At 42.0% G+C, this 11,351-nt stretch overlaps 1 protein-coding gene across 1 annotated transcript in view; it reads left to right on the top strand.

The window, feature by feature from the left end:
- Positions 1-3,297: 3,297 nt before the first annotated feature.
- The window catches only part of ahdc1 (AT hook, DNA binding motif, containing 1), a 22,566-nt gene continuing 14,512 nt past the window's right edge, over positions 3,298-11,351 (top strand). Inside the window, exon 1 of the mRNA XM_031586023.1 lies at positions 3,298-3,593. The gene's annotated coding sequence lies outside the window, so the exon portion shown is untranslated. The remainder of the gene's footprint in view (positions 3,594-11,351) is intronic.

Here is an 11,351-nt window from a genome sequence, read left to right as displayed (position 1 = left end):
CAACGGTTTCAGGCTAATTTGACCATGAGGAACAAAACTAGGGTGCTGTCGTTTACTGTAACCCGAGCGAACATCGAGATTTTGCCACGCCCTTTTAGCACGCGTCCAGCGCATCTGTATTTCAGCTTCTGAAGGTCGTAGACACTTGAATTTGGTCTCAAAATGACCAGAATATGCATGTTTATATATGTACTATGAAGGTTTCTAAGCTCTAAAACCTTTAGTTTTCGAGATATTCAAGAAAAAACTATATTTTTTTATTCGCGTGGGGCGCAAAAAGTACTCCACTAGCAGGCTCAAGTTGAGTATGCATTATGAGCGGCACAACTTTTCTCAACGGTTTCTGGCTAATTTGACCCTGAGGAACAAAACTAGGGTGCTGTCGTTTACTGTCACCCGAGCGAACATTGAGATTTTGCCACGCCCTTTTAGCACGCGTGCTTGTCCGTATCTCAGCTTCTGAAGGTCATAGACACTTGAATTTGGTCTCAACATGACCGGAATATGCATGTTTATATATGCACTATGAAGGTTTCTAGGCTCTAAAACCTTTACCTTTAGAGATACTCAAGATTTTTGGGGGGGGATATTCGCGTGGGGCCCAAAAAGCTTCAAATCTTGAATGTCTTGAATATCTCGAAAAGTAAAGGTTTTAGAGCTTAGAAACCTTCATAGTGCATATATAAACATGCATATTCCGGTCATTTTGAGACCAAATTCAAGTGTTATGACCTTCAGAAGCTGAGATACGGACGAGCACGCGTGCTAAAAGGGCGTGGCAAAATCTCGATGTTCTCTCGGGTTACAGTAAACGACAGCACCCTAGTTTGGTTCCACATGGTCAAATTAGCCAGAAACCGTTGAGAAAAGTCATGTCGCTCATACGATGAGTATTGGGAGGGCAGAGGGTTGTGTTCTGTAAAGCCCACTGATGAAAATGTGACTGAACACATTGTTGTCTGATACGGTGGCACATATTATTATGTACTGGATTTCCCCTCACGCTGGCCTGGCTCATCCACTGTGGCTTGGTACCCTATGAAGTTTACATTCATGTTTGGCCTTCGAACAAATGGAATAATTCCTCATTAATTACATGTTAAGTTTGAATGACAAGTAATTTAGCAAAAATGAATATGGTTGACACATAATGATAACTGGTTTAAGCCATTTGCATGACATGACTTGCATAATGAACAGATACCTAGATGTTTTGGAAGGTAAGACAAATACATCCCCTTTTGTATGACTGTACAAAAGCATTTGCCAAATGTTTACAAGACTGAGCCTTTGCTGTTATGATGTGCACCAGTGACTAGATGAGGTGGAGGTTGAACAGTGTTGAGATGTTTAACTCTCATCTGAGAAATGGACCAAAGAGAGAAAACCTGCCAAATTGTGGCAGTGACATGAATAGCATTTCACTTTCTGGAAAATAATATTTGGTTATTTGGAGACATGCAATAATCTGGTACGGTGAAGCAAAAGATAAAGTAAAAAGCTATTTTGGAAAAAATGAACACACATTCAGAACATAATTTTATATTGACAACTTGACTTTGTATTTTGATTCTTGGTTACAAACCATGACAAAAGGACCTGCATTTTGGTGGCACTGATATATTGGAGTAATTATTTAACTTTCAGACTTAAATTAATCATTGTGAGCAAGTTATGAGCTTTTGCAGGTAATCCATTATGTGGTGCTGCTTAAGGATGATTCCAGAAGCATACCAAAGCCACTGAGAAAAACTCTAATAAGACAAGACACACTTTGTATGCTCAATGGTCCTCTTTACAATTCAGTGTGTCTGTTGCTTTTCAAATAGCCTTTACTAATAAAGGCTACTAAAACACAGAACAAATGGATTCTGTCCTCATGCCATTATAGTGGATGCATTACAATTGTTTATCATACGTTTTACATTGTGACAGATCAGACAAGAATATGTATTGCTTTCATTAAGTGATGTAAGTATATATAATATTCAGTATACTCTGGGTAGGGGATTAAACATTTTGTTCCCCAGCTCAGTAACACAACAGTAACACAATCCTGGGAGCAGAGGTCCCTGGGAACAGAGCCGTGGGAATATAGAAACACTCCAATGGAAAGCCGGCAGTAGGTGCCGTGTACATACATTGGCAAATATAATGTTGTCTTTTGAGATGTAATACAGAATGATTTCAATCTGAACTATGTTGTCCATGCATTCAACATTATATTAGTTAATGTCTGTGATTTCATCTCGACCACAAATAATCAATGGAAGACAATGAAGTGAGCTGACATGGTGACTAGCTAGGGATTGACTTATTTTAGTGCTTTTACAGTAGCTCCCTAATCTGTTTGACATGTGATAGATGACTTCTTTGCCTAGCTTGCAGTAGCACACCAGGTCGAGTCGTTTGATCTGATCTACTACACCTAATCATTATAAACTTCAGGCTGCCTTCAGTGAGTTTGCGAACAAATGATGATACCAGTTGGGATGTCTGGGTTTGGTCGGCGTAACTGTTTGGTTAAGTAACTTTCTAAAGCTGTCTCAGACTATACCGCATATTGTCTTCTGAGAGTCATGATTGTGGCTGTTGGTTTGTGACACAAAATTGGTGGGAAATGGCAAAGTAAGAAGGAAGGGTGTAAGTATCTCAAATGGAAACAAGGCTGAAAGGGCTTTGCTTACCAATGTCCATCTTCCCATTAGCCTGAGAAGTCCTTGAAGTGCCACCTCTTTATATCATTGGAAGTTAGGAGTCAATGTTTAGATCTAAAATATTCCAAATGTTATGAATCAAAGGCATGTCTTAAGCCCCCTGGGTATTCTTACATGTGATGTAAGAATCTTGTGTGTGTTGTCGTTGATGGGAATACCCTACTATAGTTACTCTCCCTTAGTCTGCTCTTCTTCAGCAATATGTCAGACTATACACACCTCCACCCAGATATAGCACTGCCATCCATCTAGACACCTTCGCATAAATAAGACGGGATTGTGCAAGAGTGGAGACAAACTGCTAAAAAAAAACATCATTTCCCATAATTCTCAGGTACCGAACAATCCCGATGTTAACTACGGAGTCCCGGATGCGCCCAAAGTCGAGGTACGTCTGCAGCTCGCGCAAACCACATTCCTCTTGGTTGGAATTGCAGAGGGCGCAAGGAACACAGCCCGTAAATCACTATTTCTCCTCTCTCTTTCTCTCAGCTTCGCTCCATTTCTCTTCGCCTGTCATCAGACAGGTCCATACAGTCATAGTAAAGCAAAAATGTTCGTTTTTACAGGGTGGCACTGAGGCAACAGAAGCACTTCACATTTTAGTTTTTTTTTTTTTTTGGGTCCAGATGCCGAATCACAGCAGCCTGTTTCCGAACCGAATGCTACAGTGAGGGAGGAAGACACTGGCAGACAAATTGACGAGAGCAGTGGATTGTTCTCATGCTTCATGCGTCCATGAGGTAAAAATGCAGCGCGCGGAGGTTGGCATCGCAGCTGTCGGTTCTGTAAGCCTACCGCGGGAGCTCAGAGGAGCACGAGAGGAACACACCGCCACTGCTGCAGCAAGACGGAGTACAAGGCTGGTTCTGGCTGGTGAGTGAGTGCGCGAGCAACATCTGTGCACCCTGCCAATATTTTATTCCCTCCCCTCGCTTTTAATTTAACACGTGTTTGAATGCCTGTGTTATCTATGTTCTACGTCGATGTCACATATAGAGCAGGAACATCTGCAGCTGATGTGGGCACAGTGTATCTGCCGATATGAAGCCCTTCATGATCAGATTTCTCCTTCAGACATTTTTAAATACCCTTACCCCTGAACGGCCAGCGACGCGCAATACTGTGCCCAATTCAAACTTGTCACAGGATGTGCCCACGAGACTGTGATTATCGATTATCAGATATTATTATGGTAATGAGAAAACGACCACTGGGTACTGATTGTGGATGACCAAAAGGCAGAACACAGCCCCACGCGCCACCTCTCTTTAAAACCCGCCTTAGATTAGTATAATCATACACGCACGCGTGCGCGCACGCACACGCACGCACGCACAGACACACAGACACTCACACAAATGCACATTGTTAAACAATGAGAGAGTCTCTGGAAGGATTTTAACTCACAGTAATAAGACGTTATAGCAGTGGTTTGTAAAAATGTATGTAAATGCTGCAGTGGAGTCCGTGATGGGATGAAATTGTGTTTTGACAGTTCGCGCGTATTTATGACATTTGACATGAGATTGAAAACTGCACCTCGCTCACATGGTGGCAGTATGCAAGCGGTTTCTCTGTTTAAGGAGATGTCAGTATCGATGCACGGGTTGTCATGACAACAGCCTCAAATGTTCGTGTCTATTATGGTGAGGATGACGCGTGTCATAGTCTTCCTGTGGTTGTCAGGTGTCTAAACCATTTTAGTCTATGAGTAGTATATAGATGTGGTTTTTACCTCTATGCAACCTATACAACAATTGTACTGGTTTCATTTTGTGTGAATGTAAGTCAGTCTGACAGCTCACATCTCCATGGTGACCTGTATTCCAACCAGAACAGCTGGAGTCATCCTATTGGTTGAGACAGACCTTTCATGCCATGAGTGTCTAACGTTACATGAATTCACACCCCCACAACCACACACACGCACACACACACACACACACACACACACATTTGAGTCGAGACACACATTCACTTAGACAATCATTTACCAGGGTAACCTACTGCACATAACAAACACAATATAGATTTCAGAGATGCAGACCTATACACATGAAAATGAAAGCATGCAACAAGTCTCTCTTTCTTTCTCCCTCTATCTATTTCACTGACTTCCACTGTTGTCAGTCTGAATCAGCTCTCTTGAACCTTTGACCTTTGGGCTGGGGTAGTCATGCTAGTGTCTTGGTGTATGTGTGCGTATGTGTGTTGATATACCTGTATGTTTTCGGTTTCTTTCACTTACAAGCCAACAGTAACCAGAGATTCAGTCACTTGAATTATTAAAAAGGGAGAGAATAGAGGCACAGCAACATGTGTCTCCATCTGTGTAGGTGGATCTCTCTCTCTCTCTCTCTCTGTGTGTGTGTGTGTGTGTGTGTGTGTGTGTGTGTGTGTGTGTGTGGGAGAGTTCACTACCCATACATATACTGCAGGTACCAAATGTCTGAGGAATGTGGAAAAGGCAACAGTGGCAACAGGTTTGCCAGGACCAATAGTTCCTTTTTTTCAAATGTACAAACAAACCACTCTACCTCACCTAAGATGTTGCATCCACAAAGTGATTATTTCCAGTGTGTGACATGGGTTACGGTCCTAGGTTGTGTAGTGAAAGCACATGTGGCTGCAAGAGCAATTCCATCGGTATTGTCAGCGGTCCAAAAAATCCTGACCAGTGGTCATCCAAACAGTATAGATACACGGCATCAATATGATTGTTCTTCACTGATAGATAGATAGATAGATAGATAGATAGATAGAATAAAGTTACAAGAAAGCAGACCATCTAATGTTTCAGGGGTCAGCTTAAACCACTACAAAAACAGATCATCAGACCTGACACAGAGCTGCAGACTGAGGCAGCCTTGAGAATGGGCAAACTTCCCCATCTAAGTGCCCTTTGGAGGGGCATGCAGAGAAGCTCATTTCACTGCACTGTCCCCTGTTGAACAGGAGGTCCAGTGTAAATGCTGCTGTACGGCCTGTCTGTCAACAGCCAGCTTATTCACCCAACAACAGATCTGTTGCAAAGCACCACATCACATCTGGTGGCAGTATAGACAAGCTTTGGCATATGTTATAGCTCCAACAACAACTATAGTACACTACACTACAACCCTTTACATTTTTGTTGTTAATGTTATTTTCTAGTTTTTTTGGTAACATGTAAATCACTAATTAAGTTTGACAGACAGAGTCTCCAGGATATTAGACTAAAAACACAATCTTGAACTACACCGAAGGACTTTCCTTTGGCTGGATGTAACGTCACTGTACCTTGGTTACCTGGGCAGGAACATCATCGTGGCATAAGGGGGAAAAGAGCCGGGGTCCTGGGGAACAGCCAAAACCATTCCCCATGTCCTAGCGTTCGCATAGTAAATGCCCAAATCCCCGGATAATAAGTTGGATGAATTAAGAACCAGGGGTGCACTTGAAAAAAAACTCGTCCTTGTCATTGCTGAACATCTGTGGTACGCTGGAGTGTTGGCTGAAATACCAAACCACTCACGACTGTGTCTCAAAACCATAGTGGCTGTATCGTCAATAGCCACTTCTGTCGTTCAAACCACCATAGCTCCAACAATGTTGTTATTGATGTAATGCAGCATGTAGGGGGTAAAATGTTGTCCTACATATTTACTAGAGCAGATGATGGAGCGGCCTCATCAGTGTAAGAAGAGTTTTATTTTGTGTCCCTATATTTGATTGATTACAGCCTGTCAAGGCCTATCAGCTACCTGCACACGCACAGTGGCTCCTTGGTAAGAAGATCCGGTAGCCTAACAGGGGCGTTTCTCAAAAGCGTTCTTGTCTAACAACCATGGTTCAATGGTTCACTCAAGATGAATGAATATTCATTTAAAAAATGTTTGATAAGTGAAAGATTGTCAGTTGGTGAGTGTTCAGTTAGGTAGAAAGACGCAATTCAAATGTTGACAACAGCAAATATCCATGAATGACGCTTCAAACGAAAAAAATCTAAAGAAAGTCTTGCCAAAGTACCATCAACATGTAAAAAAACATTCTGGACCATGTTTACACTCCATATCGACATGCCTACAAAGCCCGCCCACACCCAGCCTTCTGTAAATCAGATCATCCTCGCTCCGGCTGCTGCCAGCCTATAGGCTGAGACTGAAATGCGAGCAGCCTGTGACGTGTACAGTACAGCGCTGGAACGGACCAATCAGACACCTCCTTGCGCTGCGCCACTGTTTCCGCACTACAGACTAGGATGTTTTCCCGATCGCCACTAATAACAACATCAACAATTACACTGAGTACGTAACGGGATACAAATGTATCAATGAAGTTGTACCACAGGTGACTAGACAGACTTCCAAACCAGAAGCCATGGGTTACCGGCGAGGTCTACTTGACGCTCAGAGCATGGACAGCAGCCTTTCATTTTGGAGACCCTAGGGAGTACAGGAAAACGTGGTACGAACTCAGAAAGTCCATAAAAAAGGCCAAGAGACAATACAAGAAGGTATACAAATCTAAAAGATGCAGTCATGTTACAGTGACTACAACACCAGGCACATGTGTGGAGTGGGCTAACAGCCATCACAGACTACAAGGGAAAGGGCTGTAACATTGGGGAGATGCCTGCCTCTCTTCCAGAGGAGTTGGACTCCTTCTATGCCCACTTTGAGAACCATACCAGGTCGGAGTATCTGTTAGAACAACGCAACTGCCCATGTCAAATATCTCAGGTAGACGTGTACAAATCCTTCCAAAAGGTAAATGCAGGCAAAGCTCCTGGACCGGCCAATATCCCAGACCACTCTCAAAGCATGTGCCTACAGACTGGCAGAGGTCATCCTAGAGGTCATCCCAGAGGTAATCCTAGAAGTCATCTAGAGGTCATCCTAGAGGTCATCCTAGAGGTCATCCTAGTCCCAAAGAAACCAAACATGAGTTGCCTCAATAACTCACTCACTATGCTCACTATGACTCACAACTCATTTTTTATTGAGCAGCTCACCTTATATCCACCGTGCCCACCACACTTGACCCACCCACTCCAATTTGCCTACAGGCCAAACAGGTCCGCAAATGATGCGATAGCATTTGCACTGTGTACTGCCCTCTCCCACCTGGGAATGCTGCTCATTGACTACAGCTTAGCTTTTGATACCAGAGCACCATCCAGACTCATCACGAAGACCTGCGCATGAATTCCTCCGGTGCAGCTGGATCCTGGACTTCCCAGAGATGTGTGCTTAGGCCCCCTGTAGACCCAACCCTGTTCACCCATGATTGCATGGCCACACACAGCTCCAACACTCTCATCAAGTTTGCTGATGACACCACCATCATGAGATGGAGCCATATCTCACTACAGACCAGAGAGGAGAGCCATGATATTGTGGTGTCAGAACAACAACCTGCTGCTCAACGTGGAATGGAACTGCTTATTCCACTGTTCTTTAGAATGACACATAAGAAAATAAATTTTAGATCACGATCATAGGTAGATAGGTCATTTCAAGATACATCTGAGACATCTTGGCCAAACCAATAATGGTGTTATTATTACCAGGGAAGATTGCATAAAACACCTATGAAAAGGGTCCATTTTGAATGGAGTTGATTTTGAGTAGAGTGGGGTCACATTTAGTGCTACCAAAAGCCAGAGCATATACTACCAACAGATAGGTTAGAGGCTGAGATAGGAGAGGAGGCTCATATATGTTTATGTTCTTCAAAGTGGTGTTCAAAGAATTCTGATCTTCTATCCTTGGCCTACTGACACAGCCTTCACCAGCAATGGAGTTGGTGGCAGCAATACAATTATTCTGTGAATGATTTCGGTGGAATGCTTTTATATAGAGACAGAGCGCAATTAAATCCCGCCCACACCGGAGGGGAAAACATCTGACTTTGTTTTGTGTGAACGTGCCTCCTTGTAACTTTTGCCTGCTAACAAGTAAAAGTGGCTAACCTAGTACTCACTCACTCACTCACATACATATTCATTTGATCTAATCCTCACGTAATATTTACAAAATTCAAATGGTCCTCTTTCACCTGTAAAAAAAATCATTCAACCTTTCCCTACTTGGCGCAGCTTGCACAAATCTGCTTTGACCCCGATGATCACTGCCTGTGGCTATGTTTAAACTTGTTATTATTTTGATCATGTAAACCCCCTGTCCTGTTATAAATGTTGATACTCTACATTTATTGTTGTTTTCAAACACATTCTTGCCTTCAACTAATAATCCTACATTTCATATGTACAAACATATTTTTTTCAAAACTTTGTAAATAACGCCAAGTACAGTTGAACAACATACAATGAAGCTCATATTGTTGATTATGTATACATGTAACGTTCACAAAATGCTGAACTTTAGCACAAGAACATATCTGTTATAAAGTCACAGTCATCCTCATATTCATTAGACAGTGCGCAACACCAGGTACCCCACAGGTACTGCTTCACACCCTATCAGTGTGCAGACATTCTAGTCTATTGTTGCCAGAAATATATCATTCAAGATAACACTTGGACAATATCTTATTTCACTTAATTCTTGCTCATTGTCACACTTCATGCGGCGGGCATATTACACACTGCTATTCGGGTACGTCTAGTTATTATCTGTACACAGGTGGATGAGAGAATGAAACCTGTGATCATTTAGAAATGTAGTCATTTTTATACACTCTCTTACTTCCCACTGCCATGGAGATGCCGTTCCTTATTAATATGTCTATGCTCTGGTTGGTGACGTTCGAGTCAGGACCGCCCGTGCGAGTGTCGGGAGGGTTTTCCTCCACTGTGGGGCAAGCATTAGGCTGTGTGTGGACTACTGCCGGCTGGGGACTCTGTATGATTTAGGTCACTAGGCCTCAGTAGTGGTTACTGCCATTTCCATTTCTGTTCATTCATTTGGCAGGCACCTTCAGTGTGTCATTTAAAGTGACATGCATATTTCAGCCAGCAAGAAGCCATTGAAAAAAGTGCATCAACCCTAATCTAACAACTTTTTTGCAATTCATTCCAGAATTATACCGTAAAGATCAAGAATTTACATTGACTGCCATTCATAACAGTCGCTTAAATGAGTTATTCCATCATCAAATGGAACCTTCAGTTGGCAACATTCTAATTACATATTTGTGATTATAGTCCTCAAAAGGCTAGGGACCAAGTTCAGGGTCGTCTACTTGCCCAAGGTTGCAAGGGAAGGAAGACATTTGAAAGCATCACATCATTTTTGAGCAGGGTGTTTTTCACACTGCAGACAGATATCCACCACTTCTTAAAACACATCACTTTCACTAAGAATACTGGCTTTTCAATGGGGTGATTTCGGTTCCATAGTTTTAGTCTGCTGTGAATCTTACCAGCCAGATCCAATTCCATTCATAAATATCTGGAGGTAAGGGATTGATGACACAGCAGAAACAGTATGAATGGTGGTAGGAAAATATGTGCCAAAATAGTTTCAGTCTCATGACATTTAATAGGTTGACTTACAAATTTGTAGATGACTAAGGTACAATCAAGAAGATTGATTGTAGATAGTAAGTGGGGGAAATAAATATGCTACTTGGCAGGTAGCGTATGAGGGATACTAAGTTAGTTGATAAAGAAACTTGAATTGTAAAAGACAGACCATCATTGCGGTTGTGGGGGAAGCTCTCATCCTGAAGGAGTATTGTAAATAATGGCTTGAAGGTTATTGTAAGGATGGATATTAGTTGCACCTGAAACCAGGGTTTACTGGGTGTTCTTTCGTCACTGCATGAGGGTGCTTGGGATAGGGCAAACATGATGATGAACAAAACTGAATGACTTTCTTGAGAATAAAAGGGCAGCCGAACAATTAAACAAACAACTTTTAATTGTCCCATTTCCAATTGACTGAAGACAGAGGGTATCTACTTTGAAAAAAGATCAAGTCTTGAAAGGTGGAATATCCCCTTGGGATTTGTTGTATATAGTATAATGATATAAATATTATATCATTTTGATTGATTGATTTGACAGATTATTTGTCCACTAATACATTGCTAGTTATATTTAAAAAAAAACTATTCCACTGTCTGTTGTAGTGTGGTTCCCCTAGAAGATGAAGTCGAAATTGATCCATGAAATCGGGCTTTTTTAAAGCCCTTTTTCTCTAGTGCCCACTCTTTTCTGTTACGGCAGTATTTTGTTATGGGGCTCGTGCCATAGGACTATGGGGTGAATCATCTGCATAAGAATTTTATTTCTCTACCATTTAGGGCAAGACTTGGACTTTGCCAAATTGTTGTTGGATACAGTGCTGTGTGAAAAGCCCTAGGGACCTTTGATGACCTCTTGGTCTCTTTAGTTAATAGAGTTAACCCCGTCTTTTTGGCCTCCTCCACTTCCAGTTTGAAGCAACTGGAGGATTAGCCGTTTTTAAACGAATCTACAAAGCAAGCATCCCCCTTTGGAATTTGATGGGTACGCTTTTGAATCTGTATGCATGGTGTCAATTGTGTGTGTGTTGGTTTATGTTTGGGTGATCAATTATGTATGTTGTCTAGACTTCAATACTCTACAGTTTGCCATGAAAGCACTAGTGCTATTAAATCACTGGAGTCAAATGACTAGTACACTCTCAAACACTTCATTATAAC

This window comes from Clupea harengus, chromosome 19 (genome assembly GCF_900700415.2).
Source record: "Clupea harengus chromosome 19, Ch_v2.0.2, whole genome shotgun sequence".
Lineage (NCBI taxonomy): Eukaryota > Metazoa > Chordata > Actinopteri > Clupeiformes > Clupeidae > Clupea > Clupea harengus.
Note: the sequence above shows the minus strand (reverse complement) of the source record. Positions and strands in the feature narration are given on the sequence as shown.